Source organism: Bactrocera dorsalis, chromosome 1, assembly GCF_023373825.1.
Source record: "Bactrocera dorsalis isolate Fly_Bdor chromosome 1, ASM2337382v1, whole genome shotgun sequence".
NCBI classification, from domain to species: domain Eukaryota; kingdom Metazoa; phylum Arthropoda; class Insecta; order Diptera; family Tephritidae; genus Bactrocera; species Bactrocera dorsalis.
The window spans coordinates 45,426,388-45,449,281 of record NC_064303.1 but is presented as its reverse complement, the minus strand read 5'-3'; the positions used below and the strand labels follow the sequence as shown (position 1 = coordinate 45,449,281).

The 22,894-nt window shown below is 35.0% G+C and overlaps 1 long non-coding RNA gene and 1 pseudogene across 1 annotated transcript; one reads left to right on the top strand and one right to left on the bottom strand.

Moving 5' to 3' along the window:
- The first annotated feature begins 1,076 nt into the window (after positions 1-1,076).
- LOC125775940 (small nucleolar RNA U3) lies at positions 1,077-1,206 on the top strand (annotated as a pseudogene).
- Positions 1,207-3,382: 2,176 nt separating this feature from the next.
- Positions 3,383-4,761, bottom strand: LOC125775736 (uncharacterized). The gene is made up of 2 exons (XR_007421344.1): positions 4,352-4,761; positions 3,383-4,278 (listed from the first exon to the last, which is right to left on the bottom strand). It is a non-coding gene; the product is annotated as an uncharacterized LOC125775736 (long non-coding RNA).
- Positions 4,762-22,894: the final 18,133 nt, after the last annotated feature.

The following is a 22,894-nucleotide window of genomic DNA, read 5'->3' as shown; positions in this document are numbered from 1 at the left end:
AACAACCTTTTTTAAAACTTTTTCGTAAGTGTCCGGCATCAGTGATGTTCTGAAAAATTTTTCACTTTTCAGTTTCTATTTCGCCGGCATAGTTGGATTTCCAAAATTAAGCCTTTGAAATGCTGCACCTTCCACTATGCTATAGGAAAGCATATCAACAATAATGAGATCCATTATAGTTTTATCTATTTGAAGTGCCAACGGGTGATCATCTGGCCACAAATTTGTGCGTTCGATTGCTTCTGGAATGGTAATTTGCAATTTGTCGCTAATAATATTAATTTCGCTTTCGTTTGCCTTTCTTTTCTGTGGAATACTGACTATCTCCGTCGACTTTATAAATATATTCCACTTTTCCGGGTGCATTTTCTTCAAATGATTTTTAATTTTATGGGTTGTTTGCCTTTTTTTTATCCTCGTGCCCAAGCGACAATTCTTTTTTGCAAACATTGCGGATGGCAGTTTTTTTCACATAACCCGATAACCACCTTACCGTGAACAGCCTATTTGTTTTTATTTTAACACCTTACCAACGCGTTTGTTTGTTCCAATCTGCGAACAGCTGATATTGACAACAATGTTGCGTTGTGCAACTGTCACAGCAAAAGACATAAAATGTTCTCTACGTAAAGCAATAAATGTCGCCAAAAAGTATGCTATTTTTGGAAGTTATACTTCTTATACGACGCCGGAAAAGGTTGCGATAGATTCTGGTTGCGCAACCTTCCATATAAAAGTAACGCAAAGTTGCGCAACCTCGCTTCATCCATATGAATGTAACGCAACCTTGTCTGCGAAGATGTGCGAGCAGCAAGCGAAGCGGTGACAATCGGCGATCGTTTGTTCGTTTCTTTCGGCACAGCTCGGCCGACACAACAACACAACACAATGCTGTTGTTGTTTTTGTAGAACAATGTTTCAATTTTTGGTTGGTGACATATTCACATGTGTGCGCATATGTATGTTTGTATGCTTGTGCATTATTGAAGTTATAGTTATTTTTCTTTCGTTTGCCTTTCTGCGAATTCTCAACTATTTTGTGTGACTTTTAATTGAAATACTCTGCGTTGGCCTTTCAGAATCACACAGAATCATTTCTGTGGTTTTTGAAATTGACCCATGAGGACGAGGTATATCGTTTTATCTGGGAGCGTGAGATTTAAGAAAATCGCTCGCTTACAAGGGATAAAACGACTTCTGAGTGGCGATCTTAATGAATAAATTCACAGAATCATTTCTGTGCTTTTGGAAATCTATACTAATAAATATTTTTTTCTTACTAATAGAAAATAAATTTATCACAGCAATATACATAAACATATACATAATATTGCTGTGATAAATTTAATTTCTATTAGTAAGCAAAAAATTAAAAATAAATTTATTAAGACTATACTTCTCAGGGCATCACAGCAATGTTATGTATATGTATATACATATTATGCATATGTATATACCAGAGGCCTGCACGATTAAGGTAGGCATCGTACGATTACGTTACTAAGTAACACTTCTGACGATTACCACGATGCGAAGGTAACATTGCGCATCGGCATCGCGGCATCGTGGCATCGTACGATTACTATCTGGTATCGTCAATGGCAAATGAAACGCTATAGTCTTACATGATGTTAATTCGTTGCTGGCTCGACAACGACTGAACGATAGAGCGTAAGCGTACGTGTGAAGTTAGTTTCCACAATTGTTCTAAGAAATGCCGACCACTGGTAACATGTTAGTAATCGGCGATGCCGCGATGCCGATACCCACGATGCCGATGCCCACGATGCCAAAGTACCGTTACGTAGCGTGTACTCGCCGCATCGGCATCGCCGCTTGCTAACATGTTACTTTTTTAATTACTCGTGCAGGTCTCTGGTATATACATATTATGTATATGTATATTGCTGTGATAAATTTATTGCGAAAGCAAATGTTCTACAAAGTATGTATATTTCTATACTTAAACAAAATTATTAGAACCATCGTATTCTTCTTGCATTCATAACCAAATTATACTTAAGTCAGCGCAACCTAATTGTCAATGGTGGTGTTGGTGGTAAGCGCTTGGAAGGTCAAGATGCTAACACAGGTCCCAGGTTCGAATCTGGACAGAATAAATTTTTAATTTTTTGCTTTTAACATCGTATACTAAACAAATTAATATTTTTCTTACTAATAGAAATTAATTAATTAAATTTATCTCAGCAATATTATGTATATGTATATTAGGGTGTCCGTTATTTACCAAATTGATTATTTTTGACGAGACGCCCCCTAAACTTATAGTTTTCCATCTAAAAAAAATTATCAGATCATAAAAAGCCCTTAATTTTCAAAATAAACCTTGCCCCAAACACGATACATCTCCCATGGAAATTACATGGGATTTTGCCACTTTTTACAAATATTTTTTTTTTTCTCGAACTTTCTTGTTTGTAGGAATAAAAAAGTCATATTCTTATACAGAATTGAATGCTCTACAAAAAACGTCCGGACAATTTTTCGATATACTCACTCTTTAAAAGTTATTCAAGGTTAAACTTCTGGGTAATTTCTGGAATTTTCGAACTTTTACGGAAAATTGAAATTTTTTTTTGTAAAATTCAATTGTTTTGTTCGACGTTTTTTGTAGAGCATTCAATTCTGTATAAGAATATGACTTTTTTATTCCTACAAACGAGAAAGTTCCAGAGAAAAAAAAACATTTTTGTAAAAAGTGGCAAATTCCCATGTAATTTCAAAACTAAAAGTTTAAGGGGCGTCTCGTCAAAAATAATCAATTTGGGAAATAACGGACACCCTAATGTATATACATATTATGTATATGTATATTGCTGTGATAAATTTATTTTCTATACTTAAACAAAATTATTAGAACCATCGAATGCTTCTTACATGCATAACCAAATCATACTTAAGTCAGCGCAACTTAATTGTCAATGGTGGTGTTGGTGGTAAGCGCTTGGAAGGTCAAGATGCTAACACAGGTCCTAGGTTCGAATCCCGACAGAATAAATTTTTAATTTTTTGCTATTAACATCGTATACTATAAAAATAAGTATTTTTCTTTATTTTAATTTCTATTAGTAAAAAAAATATTTATTTGTATAGTATACAAATCTTCTATCCTATCTTGTGTGTCTGTACATGCTCATAGGAGTGTATGTATACGCATGTGTGCGCATTGACTTGCATGTTCATACATTCATATATACTTATATGTACATATATTTGCATACATTGCCGAAAAAATAAATCACAAGCATACAAACATACATATGCGTACACATATGAATATGTCACCAACAAAAAATTGATCTTCACAAGTCAATCCGGCAGCCAAATTGGCGAAGAACAAAAGAGAGATGATTACGCTGCATATTCAGCCTTATCGTGAATTTTCATTTCGTGTGGAATGATTCACATTTCGCCTATGCCGTTCACCTATGCTATTTTGAATATTCACCATGCGAAACAGTTCGCTTCGAATTATTTCCACCCTATCGTGAACGGCATCAACGGCGAAATAATTGTCAAATTATTGGTGAAATTTTTCGTTAAAATTTTGTGCGCGAAATATATTTGAATCATGTAAGTATCAATAAAAATTAGATAAAAATTCCTATTTTTATATAATTTAAAAACAATTATTTTAAGGTCAAAATCGATTAATAAAACGCAATCTGAAATTTTGCTCAGTAAAATGGCAGAAAATCCTGATTTAGCGGCTGGCTTCTCTAAACAAGGAAAAGACAGACAAGAAGCGTTATGGAAGGAAACGGCCGCGGATTTGAACAGTGCTGGGCCTCCGACTAAAATGGTGTCTGAGTGGAAAAGGGTAATTTTCATATTAGCACTGGCTAGTAAAATTTTAAAATAATTATTACAAAAATCTGTTAAAGGTTTGGAATGACCAAAAGCGTTACGTACGCAAAAAGTTGACGTTTAATGCGGAACAAATTAGAGGCACTGGTGGGGGACCAAACCTGCATCATAAACTGTCAACATCGGAGGAAACTATTGTAGCATAAATTCACTTCGAACACGTCAAGCATCTCTTCTAGTGTGGCACTAAAGGCAGACTGTGACAATCCCACATCGTATTCCCTACCGACACCCTTTTGGTAGCCTCCTTCTGCAAAGAAACGCAGCGAAGCCGCCAACTTCACTATTGGGGGTATTCCAAAAGATTTCATCGGGTTTGAAGCTTTGTTTGTTGTAATGTCTAGTAGATATTTAAACGCTGTTTTGTTGGTCCTATAACATTTCTGAAACCTAGAGGAACAATAGCAAATAGTTGGTATACTATTTGCATCACAAATTATTTACAAATTATACACAAATTTACAATTGATCCTGCAATTCAAGCGGATTTGAAGCATCCCTAATCTTTCTACGAGCGACTCTTTGATCTTGCACATTTTCATCTGCTAACAGCAGTCTCCTTAAATTTATATTAATCATTTTAAATTTTTCACTAAAGTAAAATGCGTTCAATTTGGTTTCTTTGTTAATATTTTATTTGACGTTTTGACAGCTGTCATCTCACATTCGAAATTTCGATGTGAAATGCTGTTCACCCGAAATCTTTCTGCGTTCATGGTAAGGTGAACGATTTCGGGTGAACGAAATATTTCGCTGGTGAACTATTCCACGCGAATATTCATGATAAGGCTGACTATCTTCCGCAACGAAGAGATGGAACTACTTTCTGAGTCAAAATTCCTTCATTTAGACTTCGCTTTATTTTTCATTTTATGTGCATAATAAATTTATAAAATGTGAATTTAAGTTTTCTAGTTTTCTTTCATATAAAATGATATGCATTTCTGAATATCATTAAGAAGTATAACTTCATCCGCGCGTAGGGACTCCACGCACCTTTTTTATTTATTTATTAATAAACACTTGGTTTTAAAAAAGTAATATTCGGCTAAAAATTCGGTTTTTTTTGGCCGAAGCCGAATGCATAGCCGAATGCATTTTCAAAGCCGAATGTTCGGCAAACCGAAGCCGAAGCCGAACCTTCGGTCGGGCTTTAATATTTAATTAATATTTATTGAATTTAATAAGTTTGGTTTTTTGTTTTATAATATAATAAAAAAATGCAATACAAATTTCAATTTGTTTTCTTTTAACAAAAACGATAAATAAATAAACAAATAATGCAAGTAAGTAGTGTATTTCGAAAGTCGAATTGTGAGAATATTTATAAATGTATGTACATATATGGATTGGCTTCTGTATATACTTATATAACTAAAGAGGTGATATATATCTTGATCTTGTTCTTTCACCTTCGCGTATGTACTGTGAAGAGTTATAATCATTTGTTGGAGAATCAAAGTCTTCTGCAACCCCGTCATCTATTTTGTTGAACGTAATGTCTGCTTTCTTCATTATATTATGCAATATAACGCAAGTATTAACAAACAAAGCGGAAGTTTCGTGTGAATAATGTAGAACTCGGTGCTTGAACAAATATGTGAAGCGAGATTTTAAAACACCAAATGCTCTCTCTATGGAGTTTCTTGCAGAACCATGTACTTTGTTGTATTTTTGCTCTTTATGGGTATTAGGTGTTCCCACTGGTATTAAAAGCCACGGTTCTAGAGGATAACCTTGATCGCCAAGCATCCAAGATTATCTCCGTTGTTGCTCAGACGTGTTAGTATGCTGACGAATGAGATGTTCTCGTAGGTCTGAAGTTGCCCAAATTCCAGAGTCATGTGTTGCACCCGGAAATTTGGCATTTACAAATGTAAAACATAAACGGTGATCGCAAACCTAAAACACGATACATTCAAAAATTGCATTGGCATATATGTATGTACGTGCATGCAAAAACAAAACTTACTGCTTCAACATTGATACTGTAGAATCCTTTTCTATTTAAATATAAATTAAGAGGACGTTCGACATTATTTGATGGTGGAGCAATGATAGCAATAAATTTCAAATTTTCTAAAAAATCTGGAATATATTTGAAATAAATTAGCATATTATTATTTGTATTACAATAATACTTGTCCCGTTTTTATAAAAGTTTCTTCCTCTGTTGAGCTGGGAAACTTTATTTATTATTTATTTCTCCTCCCTTCACTTTCACAATAAGTTTTGCTACAGCTCGCACACTTCTCGAAAGGGACGACTGACTCATGGGCAAGTTGACGTTGTTAGGGGAAACTGGGGTACCTTTGACACCTTTTTTTTGAAATAAAATTTCTCGAAATGTGTTTGAATTATCATAAAATAAGTTGTTACCTGCTTTAGAGCAATTATTCAGCTTTATAATATTGCCGGAGTTTTTTTTTCAGCGACTCCCTTTTACACTTTAATTTACAGTTTTTAAAAAAAAGCCATTTTGTCAAATGTGCCCCTGTCACGGGGTACATTTGACTTTAGGAGGGGAGCATTTGACACCTACATGCATATTTAGGTAAAACAATTTTGTGTTGTCTTTGAATTAAAATAAACCAGCATTTTGTATATAAACTCATATTATTTTAATTTTGAGAAGCAAAAAATATTTCAGTTACAAGTTTTGAATTAAAAGAAAAGAAAAATTTAAAGGAAATGAATTATAAGTTTTGATAAAAAATTATTTTATATAATACTTTGATAAGTCCAGTTTAAAAATATATTTTGTACGACACCGTGAAGTTGAAGCCGGATTTTCAGGAACTGGCAACTTCAGCTCTATTTCACTGCGCATAATTATAGCCAAATCTTCAATTTCTGGATTAACAAAAGCCAAACTTGAAGGAGATGTCTTTCGGAAAAATTTGATGTTATAAGTGCAGTTGCCAAACGTTTCTATTATTTGACCTACATAGAAAACGCTGTTTTTGATGTTTTCTTGGAATTTTACCAGAACGTAGTCTCCCACAGTCAAATTATCATCATCAGTTATTTTGTGTGTCTCTAAATCATCTACCCGGGATTCAAGGTAACCTTCATCATCAGGAGGGAATCCATTAGAGTCAATTGTGTCAGCGTAGCTAATGTTACCCGTACTTTCGTCTGAAGATTCGATTTTCAGTTGAGGTTTTCTTTTTGGTTTCTTCTTTTTAGCCTGCTGTGTTCTCTTCTGTGAAAACTTGAGAGTGCGCTTGGCGGTTTTAAAATTTTTCTTTATAGTAGTAAGCTGCTCAATCCTTCTTTTTTCAGTTGAAGAAGTAAGGGTTCGGGAAGTTCCACTTCTCGAAGATTTCGTGGATGCATGCAGTTGCGATATAGGCCTAACTGATTCTGGCATAGTACATGGTGAGTTATGATTTAGGTTGCTTTGTGGATTTTTTGTAGCATTTTGTGATGAATTCATATCATCTGATCTATCAGGAGGAACGCGTTCAACTTCCTCATCTGTTACAGACTCCAGCGCAAATGTTTCATCTTGAAAAACCTGGGTATTGAGAGGACAAATTCCTGTTGCTTTGAATCCGTTCATTATGTTTTCTGGGGAAAATGCTCTTTGAAAAGGTTGTTGAGTTAAGGTGCCGATGTATATATGATACTGATTTGTTTTCCAGGATTTGTGGTTAAAAAATCGTTAAAGGCTTTGCGGCAAAATTGCTTAAAGGGTCCGAAAACTGATACATCCAATGGTTGTAGACGATGGGATGTATGTGGAGGAAAAGAAAGTAATACAATTCCAGCCTCGGCGCAATAGTTAATGCTTTCCAAACTGCAATGTGACGCATGATTATCAAGCAGAATTAGAATTGGGTTTTCAACTGAACAGTTCGTAAAGTTTTTAATGTGTTTCAGCACATTTGCAAAGAGTTCGGAAATCATCCATCCGGATTTTGTATTCAATATCAACGAACCGGGCATGCATCCACTTCCGAATCTTTCACTGAAACGTACACGAGGAAATATATAAGCCGGAGGCAAACGATTTCCGCAAGCGTTAACTATGCCAACGATTGTAACCAAGCTGCCGCGCTCAGCGGAAGATGCTTGAGAAACAGAACGTTGTCCTTTTGCAGCACAAATCTAGAGAAGAAATATGTTATTTAAAGTCATTAACGTGTATTTCCAACCATGCTAAAAATTCGACCAAATGTATACATAAGCCTATCTTACCTTAATAGGCTCCATCACGGTAGTTAAACCAGTTTCGTCCAAATTATAGATATCTTTTGGCTGAAATGAGTACTTTTCAAACAACGTAGTAAGGCTTTTGAAAAAACTTTCCACTGCTGATTTAGTAAAACCGCGTAATCTTGCCAAACTGATCTTTTCAGGTTTACGAAGAGATATAGAATCATTTCTTTTAAGAAATCCGTAAAGCCAATCGTCTCCAGCTTCTTTGGATTTTTCCCAGGCAGTTGGAGTAACCAAATTTTTAGCTTTAGCGTAATCATATGCAAACTTTTTTAAAGTTTGATAAGTTAAGCCGTAAGAATAAAAAGCACATTTCTTGACGTAATCACAAATATCGGTTTCTTGTTGCTTATTAAATGTCTGGCGAGATGTGAATTTCGATTGAAATTTAAAATAATCATCAGAGCTGCTATCATTGCCAGAATCTGAAAGATTGCCAGAAGGTGCCTTATGTTTTAAACGCATGATTAGAGTTGTTCTATTTATTCCGTATTTGATGGCAGCTGTAGTTTGCGTTTCAGTCCCATTTCTGATATCCGTTATTGCCTTTCTAATATTATCTTCATTTATGGCACACCGATTAGTCTTTTTTTTGTAATTGCGTACCATTTTCCTGCTGAATATCAACACTAAATTGCATAAAGTGTATTCATTACATAGTCAAAACAGAGACGGGGTACATTTTGTCAAATGTACCCCATTCGAAAATGTTAAATGTACCCCAACTGAGTTTACTTTAGAAATTTCAATTTTCTTACCTTTTCAATTATTTTATTCTTAAATTTCCAAATCTTTTCAAAATTATTCAGAATAATACTAGTTAAGTTCACTTAGCACTTTAAAATGGTGTTCAATTGACTTCACAAATGTCTTGCATATCACTGCCACAAAATAACACAGAACGCAGAGAAAAGAGAAAAACACGTGTTGCTTCACCAAAATGTATAAACACTAACTGGTAAACTTCAACATATTGAATAAAATCAATTACTTCACCATTCCCAATTTATAAATGCGATTGATTTTACTGGCTTGACTTCGAAAAGGCCATAGTCAAATGTGCCCCAAAGTCAAAGGTACCCCAGTTTCCCCTACCTACACATTTCTGATATGAGCCGTGCCCAAAGAAGTTCAAAGCTGCTAGAACCCTTACAGTTAAAGGTAGTGACGTTTTCTGATTATCATGTGGGACCAGTTCATCAATTAGGCGGCGGCAATTGATAATCGAAAATTTTGCACAAAGGTATTCTCGCTCAAAGAAAATGGATTGCTATCGTCGCGTAAACATTTTAAATGCCGCACGCGATTTCTATTCTCACAATTTTCATCTTCGTTTAACAATAATAACAAAAGTAAAATATCATCCATTTTCACAACAAAATGCACAATCAGATATTTAATTTATAATGAGCACTGCTGTTAAGAGCAGTTGACATCTTAACAACTTATAAAGAAAAGAACTTTTTATTTCAGACACAGAATACCAAATGCTTGATAAATTTCAAATTTTTACAAATTATAAATATGTTGAATTTGTCAAGTGCACAGAATAGGGGTGTAGGTATAAGGGGGCTCATTGAAACATTGACCCGATTCAACCCATTTCCGACACACAGATTTACTATTATCAGGTAAGAATTCTCTCGGAATTTCAATTGTATATCTCAAACATTGACTGATATTTACAATATTTTAAGTCCACATATTCGGTACCTAGGAGCTTGAACAGGTTTGTTTGGATTTGAGCAATTTTTGGTTAAATGTGGCATACTTTAAAGGAATCTATAACATAAAATTTGTTGCTGTTATATTAATTACTTCTTGATTTGTGTACTAGAAAGTAACAGAATCAAATGGAGTTAAAAAATTACGCTATATAGGAAGCAGGCGTGGTTTCACCGGCTGCGATAGCGCCATCTCATACCATCTCGAAGATAAAATTTAATGTCTCTGGTTTACACTGATTTATTGCTGGTCACTGATTTATTGCTCTTTCAGTAGTTTTGATTATTTTCTGATTTCATCTTCTTTAACTGTAGGAGTTCTTGTAATAATTGCGCTTATCAAATTTAGTTATTATAGCTGCAGTGTTTTAGGCTTATGTACATTAAACTTATTAGAGGGCGGGGTCATACCTACTTTTTCAAACTGCCAACAGGTGCTCACTGCTATTGCAATCCACTGTTCCAAATTACAGCTTTATATATTAATTTAGTGTTTAGTTATGGCCTTTATATGTTTTCATTACGAACTTTTTGTTTACTAAGGAACGCGTGTACCAAGTTTCATTAAGATACCTCTATTTTTACTCAAATTACAGCTTGAACGGACGAACGGAGAGACTGGCAGTCAGTGGAGTCATCCTGATTAGACGATATTTATATATAATATAATTAAATATAACCCTATATCTATATGTTAGTTTTAGGTGATATGTACAACCGTTAGGTGGAGAAAACTATTGTACTATGTAGCAGCATGTTGCAAGACCTAGTGTAATTAGAGTATATGGTGGACCAAACAATATATGTAGCATGGTGATGCTACTATATTTTCAGACCAGAACTCGAACCATTTTTTTAGTATATCAACAAGAGCATAATTTCGCTAAACTAGTTTTTGTAATTGCAAATTTGCTCATCATTGATGTACTCGTGCAGATTTAATGATGTATACGAAGATATAATTTTAAACTCAATAATTATCCAAATACGTATTCTTGGCAATTTGTGCTTTTGAAAGTTCTACTAAAAATAATTACATTTGTACATCTCCACCCATTTTTGCCAATATCGAATTAAATAAAGCCCGATAATGCCGTCAAACCACAATCCATACCAAACGTCAATTTTCGAGGATACAATTTCGTTTCCTGAACCACACAAACTGAACACCCAATAGCGACAATATCGTTCGTTAACGAGCCATTAACCGAGAAATGAGCCTCATCTAAGAAGTTTATTTTCAATGCAATGGCCATCGGATAACGTGAATTTGCATAATAACCTTGAAAAATTTCCAAGCATTGTACCAAATTGAAACGTGACATAATGAAATGGCAAACCTTACTGAATATACGACGGAATTTTACACAAATCCGAAAACAAATATATCCGCCATTACTGTTATACACATCCCAGGCCAGAAAAGACGCAAAATGGGTAGGTTTGGGCTTAGCCCCAGTCTAAACTCCAATGGGTAATCGGAATTATGTAGGTCATATCTAACCATTGAAAAAATTTCACTTCTTAATGAGAAAGTTCTGCGCTAGTTTTGAACTAGTTCAATTTTTCGCAAGATATATGTGTACATACCTACATGTATACACTAGGTTCAACTTTTAATTAAAGCGTGCGTGGACTTTTGAGAGGAAAACTCTTACCTTTACTTTTACTTTTGTTACCCTACTATCAGGAGTCACACGTTCTCCAATAAATCTGTTCACATTCATTATTTGCACATTTCTTTTACTTCCTGCTTACAACTGTATACAAAACCATCTTCTATCTTACAGCAAATAAAATGAAACGCAACAGTACCAACAATTTATAAGAATCATTTGGGTTAGAATGGTGGCTAGAGACTATTACTTATAAAACATTTAGAAACTGGGACGAGATACCATTAAAAAATTAAACCAATAAAAATATTAACTTCGATTGCATCGAAAGTATTTGTAACTGAGTTTGTAGCGTTGCTTTAAACAATAACACCGGTCAAAAACATTTTTGGGCACGGGTTAAATATGTTGCTGTTATAGCTCAAAACTAGAATAAGATTAAATAAATTCTTCACGTATATTTTATGGAAAATTTAAACCCACTAAAAATTTGACATCTGAATAATTTATTTAAAGATATCCATCATCCATTTAACATTCATTCCTACAATAGACATTTTAAAATAGACTAAATTTTTTTTTAAATTAACAGTTTAACTTCTGCTGTCATGTTTCGTAGAAGTTTCTCTTATTACCGTCATATTTTCAGCTTTAATTATAACCTCTATGGTTTCCATAGAAACCATGCACTACTGCTTAAAAAGGTTCCATGTTTTTCTTTCCTCATTGCTAAGTACCTTTGGAAAATATCACAATACATATTTTGTTTATTTATAGGAGGATGCGAGCTTTTAGAGCTTTGAAAAAAAAAAATTTTGAAATATTTGAAACTTACCAGCTCACAATAAAATTTAACATATTATAACATAATTAATTGCTCATAGCTCATAATTATTATAAAACAAGTAAATAAAGGCTAAGTTCGGGTGAAACCGAACGTTTGACACTCTTGCAGCATTAAGGTTTTTTACATATTTGCTAATAGATGCGGTATAAAGTGAACCAGAAGTTCGAAAATATTTATGTCATATACATATGTATGTATAGTATATGAGGAGTGTTGACCCGATTTTACCCATATTTAGCACAAGTTGTAATCCGATTTCGACAATTTTTGGGCGTGAGATTTAATGCTTTGATGACACTATTTGTGCAAAGTTTTACTCTATAACTTCCTTGATGTTTGTTTTATGTACCAGAGGTGTATCCAGAAATAGTTCTTTTAAAAACATTTACTTGTAACATGAAGATTATTATATTAAATATTGTAATCTTCATACAGCTTAATATCATTGCGGAAAAATTTCAACTCGACTTTTTTATATTAAATCTTACTAAGTTGAGAAAAACACATTGTAAATCGTAGAACTGCGGGTGACATACCTTATTTCAATATATTCAAAAATACTGTATTCAGTTCGTGTATTGAATAGAAAAATTTCACAATACAAATCGATATGGGCCAAGTTTTGAAAATCTTTCGAGAACTTCTTCAATGTTATGATGAGTGTGCAGCAACCAGGCCGATCAATATATCTTGAAGCATGTTCGTCCTTAACCACGTTTTCATGCGGCGAAAAAGAGCTTTCAGAGCTCGAATTCGTCACAGGAAGTGTACAGAATACACGAAGAAAACTATGAATTCTTTAACGTTTCCAATGCAGTAGTAATTTGTAGGTAATTGTAGGTAATTTGCTGTTTTTTGATATTTGCTTCTGCCCCCAATGACACTGTCAGTGGGAAAGTTCACCTTTAAGCTTTAAATGTCACACGACGTTGTCTTTATCCAAAAGTTCTTTAAATCTATCTATCAAGCAGTAAATAAGATTTTACATTTTGTGTTCGGTTTCGGAACGTTATAAGAAACGTATCTATCATATTTGATACCTTTGTCAGATCTACCGATTTTTTCTGAAGAAACACAATCAAATTAGCACACGGCTGTGATGAGTATCGTTGCTTTTCTCGCTGTTTTCTTATTTTTCCAGTTACTTATTGTTGTTTCTTTAAGAAAAGTTGCCACAGTAAAAGACACACCATAAAATGTCCGAATGCAGGATGCACAATGGTTTTAGCTGTCAGTTTTTAAATTTTTTTATATTGGAAAACTTGGGGGATAAGCCGCGGAAAATGTATCAATCGAACAGGTCACTGATGGAGCTGAATGCAGCATCTATTTCAAGTTCTCTATCAAGCCGCGTCTTTTCAAATTTAGCACTTTCATTTACGGATCTGATTGGATTTATAAACAATTTGCATATGTTGCAACAGTTTGTAACTTCAATGGTATCTTAGCATTATCTATACTATTATACATATATAATTGTTTGTTTGCATTGAACAGGCTCCGAAACCACTTCACCGACTTGAAAAATTCTTTCACTGTTTGGAAGCTACACTATCCGTGGTGAGCATAGGCTACATGTATTAAATTTTCAATAAAGTTAGGGTCCAATAATGTAACCCAAGGTGTGAAAAAATTGTCAAAAAACTTTCTTAAATCGCGTGCGCCGCCAAAACTATTGATTATACCAGGTTATTCAATTAGTTTTGCCGTTCGATAAGAAAAGCATAATTTTATGGTTCAAAATACACTTTATTATTCAGTATAATCTCCCTGATTAATACACTTGCTCCAACGATCCTCCAGTCTGTGGATCCCATTTCTGAAGTGAAGTCTGCAAAATACGCTTCAACTTCCGAGGTCACACTTCATTTGATGAAAAACACTTGCCACGCATACATTTTTTGAGATCTGGAAACAAATTAAAGTCACTGGGGGCCAAGCACGGTATATACTCCAACAATTCGAACTTTAGTTCATGGATTTTATCCATTGTCAAAATGCTCTTGTGACACGGTGCATTGTTCTGATGAAAGAGGATTTTTTCATCTGCAAACCGGGTCTTTTTTTTACAAATTTTTTCCTTCAACTGGTCTAAAAGATTGCAATAATAATCATAATTTTTTTGCCATTTTGCAAGTAATCCACAATTCCTCGGTGATAGACCCAAGTCTCATCCATAGTGATGAATCGACGCATAAAATCCACTTTATTTTTTATTTTATTTTTTTTATTTATTTATCACCAGGATACAAAGTATATACATACATAGTATGAACCTATAGAGGTGTTACAGTTGACACCTGTTCATAGGCCTGGAAATCTAATTATTACAATTTTCTGTCTTATTCCATACAAGTATCATTAAAATTATACAATGACTTTGCGTTCTAATATTTAATCTATAGTGTTACAATCCACTTTACAATTTTTCTTTTATCGTTTTTTCTTTTAATATTTAGCGACTTTAATTCCATTGGTAATTTATTATAGTACTTAACTGCTATATATTTTGAGTTCTTATATGCTATATTCTTATTTATCTTTGGTAATATTAAAGACTTAGCTCTGGTTATACCCTTGTAGTTGTAATATTCTTTTTTACAGAAATCGTAATGATAGAATAATGATTCTGCTATGAATTTATCTTTAACATCTAGTATTTGTGTGCTATCATTTTTTCCACAAATAGTACTAATTAATTTAGATTGAATTCTTACAAGAGTGTTCATTACATTTTTATAACTACCGCCCCAAGCAATGATACCATAATTAACAATACTATCGAATAGTGCATAGTAAATCTTCTTCAGTGTTTTTTTATTCATTATGTTTCTGAACTTAGAGAATATAAATATAAAGTATCTATTTTTTTTATGACCTCTTTGATATGTTCATACCATCTCATGTGGCAGTCAAAAATTAGGCCCAAATATTTACAATGCTCAACCCTGCTGATTACCTTATCATATATCCTTATCTCAAAATTATTTGGTAAACTATCTTTATGGATTCCAAATGTTATAACGGGTGATTTTTTTGAGGTTAGGATTTTCATGCATTAGTATTTGACAGATCACGTGGGATTTCAGACATGGTGTCAAAGAGAAAGATGCTCAGTATGCTTTGACATTTCATCATGAATAGACTTACTAACGAGCAACGCTTGCAAATCATTGAATTTTATTACCAAAATCAGTGTTCGGTTCGAAATGTGTTTCGCGCGCGTGTTTTGTTCAGCGATGAGGCTCATTTCTGGTTGAATGGCTACGTAAATAAGCAAAATTGCCGCATTTGGGGTGAAGAGCAACCAGAAGCCGTTCAAGAACTGCCCATGCATCCCGAAAAATGCACTGTTTGGTGTGGTTTGTACGCTGGTGGAATCATTGGACCGTATTTTTTCAAAGATGCTGTTGGACGCAACGTTACGGTGAATGGCGATCGCTATCGTTCGATGCTAACAAACTTTTTGTTGCCAAAAATGGAAGAACTGAACTTGGTTGACATGTGGTTTCAACAAGATGGCGCTACATGCCACACAGCTCGCGATTCTATGGCCATTTTGAGGGAAAACTTCGGACAACAATTCATCTCAAGAAATGGACCCGTAAGTTGGCCACCAAGATCATGCGATTTAACGCCTTTAGACTATTTTTTGTGGGGCTACGTCAAGTCTAAAGTCTACAGAAATAAGCCAGCAACTATTCCAGCTTTGGAAGACAACATTTCCGAAGAAATTCGGGCTATTCCGGCCGAAATGCTCGAAAAAGTTGCCCAAAATTGGACTTTCCGAATGGACCACCTAAGACGCAGCCGCGGTCAACATTTAAATGAAATTATCTTCAAAAAGTAAATGTCATGAACCAATCTAACGTTTCAAATAAAGAACCGATGAGATTTTGCAAATTTTATGCGTTTTTTTTTTTAAAAAAAGTTATCAAGCTCTTAAAAAATCACCCTTTATAATTGGATTTATCAACATTAAGAGTTAGGTAATTATTGCACATCCAATTCCCAATCTTATTCAATAATTCAGTCATTTTGGTTTGTGCCTCATCCCAAGTTTTACAGGAGCATTTTATAATTGTATCATCAGCGTACGCTGCTATATTATTTTCAGATGATAGATTGAAAATATCATTTATGTATAATACAAATAACAGTGGCCCGAGGACCGTGCCTTGTAGTACACCAATTTGAACTTTACATGCTTTACTTTTAACATTCATACATTTAACAACTTGGAATCTGTTTGTTAAATAATTATTTATTAAGTCTGCTGTTATGCCTCTGATTCCATATTTGTATAATTTTTCAATTAAGATCTTATGATCTACCGTGTCAAATGCTTTGGCTAAATCAAGAAAAGCTTTACTGTTTTATTATTCTGATTAAGGTTTGTGTATATAAAATTAGTAATATCTACAATAGCATCTTTGGTGCCTTTACTTTTCAAAAAGCCATATTGATTATTATTTATAATTTTACAATCAGTTATAAAGTTATAGAGACGCTCATGTATTATCTTTTCAAAAATTTTAGCTAAGTTAGAGATTAATGAGATTGGACGATAGTTGGTAGTTTTACATTTGTCATCTGATTTATATATTGGTAGGATTTCTGCACATTTTAGTGTATCTGGCCATACACCAGTAATTATGCAGTTGTTGAATATATATTCTAGTGGTTTGCTAATGAAATTGCTTATTAATTTTAAAACTTTTGTATTAATACCATCAACACCACCAGCTTTGTCTTTTAGACCGTTAATTATTTTCCGTATTTCCATTTCATTTGTTGGATTTAAAAAAATTGATTTTACATTGTTCTCTATTGTAGTCTTAGTTTTGTTACCTGTGGTTTTCATTTTAGCCGCTAAGTCAATACCAACATTACTAAACAAATTTACAAATGTATCAGCTATTCGGGTTGGATTTGTAATCTTTAAACCATTGTCAATTATTAGATCTTTATTATTGAATTTATCTAAATTTCTACCTAGTTTCTGATTAATATATTTCCATAGTTGCTTGCTATTATTTACCTTACTAGTGATTGTGTCTCTTTCAAAATTACACTTTGCAATTTTAATTACCTTATCTAGATTTTTACAGAAATTTATATATTTTTTTTTCAGTTCAATATTATCACAATTCCTTTTCCACTTATTATATAGTTTTTCTTTGGTACGACATGACTTCATAATGCCAGTCGTGATCCAATTTTTACGAGGTTTAAGTTTATGTTTATTGTTATTAGGTTTTATATAAGCATTTTGTAGGTTAGTTTGAATTTTATCTATTAAGTTGTTAATTGCAATATTAGGATCCTGTATACATAATATGTCACTCCAAGCTACATCTTTACACTTCTTTACCAGTACTTTATAATTAAGATATGTTTCGGGTTTCGTACTATTTTTAACATATTGCAATTTTAGTGATAAAAATATTGGAAAGTGGTCGGTAAGCGTATGTTTATATGTAATTGAGTTAATATTATTAATGTTAGTCTTAACGAACATATTATCTATACAAGTTCCATTGTCGTTGTTTGGTCTAGTGGTATCATTGAAATATGAGATGTAATTTAAGTTTAACAGTTCAGATATAAGTAAGTCCGCGTGATAGTCATGTCTTTTAAATTTATATTGAAGTCGCCAACTATTATGTGATTTTTGACTTTCATATTAGATTCAGCATAGTTTTTTAAGTTATTTATAAATTCATCTTTACTTATATCATGGGATCTATAAACTCCAGTTATTTTTAAATGTGAGTTATTATTAATATTTATATTAGTAGAGATTAAGTTGGAGCGACCAATAATATCTACCGTTATTGTATGTACCAATGAATTTAGTGCATAAATTACAACCCCATCCGCTTTATTTACCATACTGTGATTATAGTGTATGCTATAATCCTTTAGTGCAAAAAATTGATAAGTTATTAAATTCCACGTTTCTGTACATACTATAACATGTGGTTTGGATTGTAGACTGTTAAGAAATAACTCAAGTTTCTCATAATTAGCATTTAAGCTTCTAATATTAACATGTAGTATCAATACATCCTTATCACTAATTTTTGCGTTTAAATCTTCTAAGGTAACCGCAGATTCTTCAATTACACAGTTTCCCTCTTGATCACTGTCTGTATCCATGTAAAGTAGTATTAGTTGTAGTGAGTTTAGTGTTGCTATGTTGACGCCCTCTTCGGCACTGGTAATTTACCAATATGAGTCGGTATCAATGGGCTCATCGGATAATCAGTGCACTTAATAATTTTATTATATTTAAATTTAAGATATTCACAGGCGCTGACATCAGTTGCTTCGTGGTCTATACAGTTACTCTTATTATACTGTTTATTGTAATACATACAATTAACGCATCTCTTGACAGTACTGGTACACTTTCTGGTGTCATGATTTCCAGCGCAGATTAGACAGACAGTTTCATTATTACATTTTTTGTGACTGTGATTGGCGCGGCCGCAGTTGTAACACGTACTTAAGTCAAAAGCGTTATCCTTTTTAAAATGCTCCAAATCTTGGTGAGAAAGTTGCATTCGAATGTAATTTTGTTATTGTTAGCGAATGCGGCACCCATTGTGCACACAGCTTTCTAAACCCAAACTTTCACTTAAATTATGGCTCACACTGCCTAATACTATGCTCGGAACGACATTGAAAACATCTTGAAACGACAATGTGTCCTTTCGATGAGTTTTCAGTGACAACTCACAAATTTATTTGTTTGTTTACATTTTGAGCAACGAGAATCGTAAGTTTTGGATGCCTTAATATTAAACCGCGAAGAACACTAATTTTGTTTTGCCACAATTCAAGTTTTGCCGTCCCTAAATTGTCACTTGATATTTGCTTACATTCCATATACAAATACAGCTGTCACTTGATATTGTCATATTAGGGGAATTCTCTTGCTCTTGCAAGATTGCACGATGACACAAAATGTAAAAATCCTATACCAAGGCCGTTGAGAGCACCCACTGCAGAATCTAGAGATATATGTGACGGCACAAAATAACATGGGTTTTGGTCTGACATTATTTACAGCCATTGCAAATAATTTTCTGCGTGTGTTTGTTGTTGTGCCGTTGCATAAAGAGGAAAATTCTGATATTCGTGCATCGTGCAAGGGTTTTGCAAGAGCAGGAGAATCTTCTAATATGACAATATCAAGTGACAGCTGTATTTGTATACGAGTATGAAATGTAAACAAATACATATCAAGTGACAATTTAGGGCCGGCAAAATATGTCTTCCAATAAAATCGATTAAACTAGAGCAGGCACCGATTATAATGAGTGGAGTGCAAGTTTTCAAGTAGTTTTCAGTGAAAACTGGTTTTCAATGTGTTTTCGTTTGACAGATTTTAAATGGACGAAAACACAAGTTTTAGGGCGAAAACCATATTTTCCCACGAAAACATGTTTTTATTGTCGGACCGAACATAGTATAATGAGATGTGTAGAACCTCTACTAAATCTCTCTCAGTCAATCGACATATTCTGTATTTTGGGTATGATTTCTGTTGTTGTTCCGCTTTTTGGACGTCCTTCACGTTAATCGTCTTCAAGGCTTGTACATCCACCTTTATATTCAGCATCCCATCTTTCTATCGTTCTAATTGTAGGTGAACAATCATTATACACTTTTAACATTCGTTGGTGAATTTCTTTTGGCCCTACACCTTCCAAAAATAAGAATTTTATCACTGCACGATATTCAATTTTTTCCATTGCAAAAATATACTGTGACATGGCGACACTAAATGCCTAGTAAACAAAGCATAAATTGACAGATTTAAGAGTGTACCAACAAAACAAAAAAAGAATTTGGGCTAGTACGAGTAGCAACGCGTTCTCTTATCAAACGGCAAAGCGTATTGAACAACTTGGTAAAATAAAATAATGTACTTTACATTTGCAGACCATATAATTATCTACACATCTAATGTCGCAACAACATACATATCGCTCATTTGCTGTAAGACCGGCATAAGTCAAAAAAATCGATTCTCCAGAAAACGCGTTTAAAGTTTTCAACTGACTACAGCCTTACACGGTGACTCCAACCTTACACCTCTTCTCAAGCGGAGCATATAAGAGGTATTCATATGAATTTTTTACTCAACATGAAGTATGATATAACGAACAATTCTGCAGCATTAACTCAAAAATCACGTTTTTTGATTTATGCCGGTCTTGCAGCAAATGAGCGATATGTCTAACTACAATGTAATTGTTTTGTCACAATAAGTGTTTTTATCATTTTAAAAAATATGTACACAGTTATTTAAAAAATATCGCATGGTCGCCGCTCAAGCTGCTAGGTTAGGCGGCACCATAACGCACCAAGAAGTTTATAGAATACTAATTGTCAAATCGAATGCTATTAGAGTTGGGGAAATTCTTTATGTGGGCATCTGATATATTGATATTTCATTTTCAAAATGACGCCGGGCAGGTCCGAACTATTGAACCATTTAAAAATTTGAAGAAAATGAAAAAAGTGTAGGTTATTATTATTTATTCGAATTACTGCACTTTTAAACAAATATATATATGTATATTATACTTGTATGTACTATATTATTATTTTATATGATTTCTGCTTTCAATAATTTTTCCAGAATATTCATTGATCTATTTGAGGGTAATAATTTCAGTAAATAATATCTACACATCTAGGAGGATGGAGTCATGTGTAGAAGTTCACGCAAGTGAGGAAAGCTCTCTGATCGCCATTCACTTGGGAGTGGCCAGAAACGATTCTTTTACATATGACTCAAGCAGCTCACGACTTCCGGTCTTTGACCAAGTATCCTCTGGGTAGCCTAAGAACATCCGTTTGAAGGCGAGCTAAAGTGAGAAGGAGAAATATCCCCCGCATAGGGTTGTGCGCTGGGTTTGGGACCCGCCACGTAAAAAAACACCCCCAATGAAAAAGCAAACACAGCCTCGGATGAGAGACCCCCCTTTTGATGACGGCCATGGCAAACGAATTAAGGACTATGATTTGAAGGCTTGCACCTGGAATATCCGGTCCCTTAATTGGGAAGGTGCCGATGCCTAGCTGGTTGATGTCCTCGTAAAGATAAAGGCTGACATCACCGCCGTCCAAGAAATGCGATGGACGGGACAAGAACAGAGACGAGTAGGTCCTTGTGACATTTACTACAGTGGCCATATAAAGGAGTGCAAGTTTGGTGTTGGATTCGTGGTGGGAGAGAGACTCCGTCGCCGAGTACTATCATTCACTCCTATGAATGAACGTCTAGCCACAATCCGCACCAAAGCGAGGTTCTTCAACATATCGCTGATTTGCGCCCACGCCCCGACGGAAGAGAAGGACGATGTGACCAAAGATGCTTTTTATGAGTGCTTGGAGCGCACTTATGAGAGATGCCCCCGCCACGATGTCAAAATCGTGCTTGACGACTTCAACGCCAGGGTGGGCAAAGAAGGTATCTTTGGCACTACAGTCGGTAAATTCAGCCGCCACGAGGAAACTTCCCCAAATGGGTTGAGGCTGATCGACTTCGCCGGGGCCCGAAATATGGTTATCTGTAGTACTAGATTCCAGCATAAGAAGATACATCAAGCTACCTGGCTGTCTCCTGATCGAAAAACCAACAACCAGATCGATCATGTTGTGATAGACGGAAGACACGTCTCCAGTGTTTTAGATGTGCGTGCGCTCCGAGGTCCTAACATCGACTCGGACCACTATCTTGTTGCAGCCAAGATTCGCACCCGCCTCTGTGCAGCAAAAAACGCACGCCAACAAACAAAAGGAAGGCTCGACGTCGAGAAGCTGAAAGATTTTCCACTCGGCTTGCACTCCTGCTCTCTGAGAGCACTCGTCAACAACTCGGTATAAGGGAACTGTGGGACGGCATTTCTAACTCCTTACGTACAGCTGCAACCGAAACCATTGGTTTTCGGAAAGTGCAAAAGAACAGCTGGTACGACGAGGAGTGCCGTGTCGCAGCGGAGAGAAAACAGGCTGCCTACCTCGCAACGTTATGATCGACCACAACACGTGCGGGATGGGATAGATACCGAGAGTTGAAGAGGGAAGCGAACCGCATTTGCAGACAGAAGAAGAAAGAGGCCGAAATGCGTGAGTACGAACAGCTTGATAAGCTGGCCGACAGGGGTAATGCTCGAAAATTCTACGAAAAAATGCGGCGACTTACAGAAGGTTTCAAGACCGAAGCATACTCCTGTAGAACCCCCAAAGGTGATCTAGCCACCGATGCCCAGAGCATACTTAGATTATGGAGGGAACACTTCTCCAGCTTGCTGAATGGCAGTGAACACATAACACCAGGAGAAGGCGAACCCGATTCCCCAATCGATGACGATGGAGCAGACGTTCCATTGCCCGGCCATGACGAAGTTCGAATAGCAGTTGCCCGTCTGAAGAACAACAAAGCGGCAGGGGCCGACGGATTGCCGGCCGAGCTATTCAAACACGGCGGCGAAGAACTGATAAGGAGCATTCATCAGCTTCTTTGTAAAATATGGTCGGATGAGAGCATGCCCAACGATTGGAATTTAAGTGTG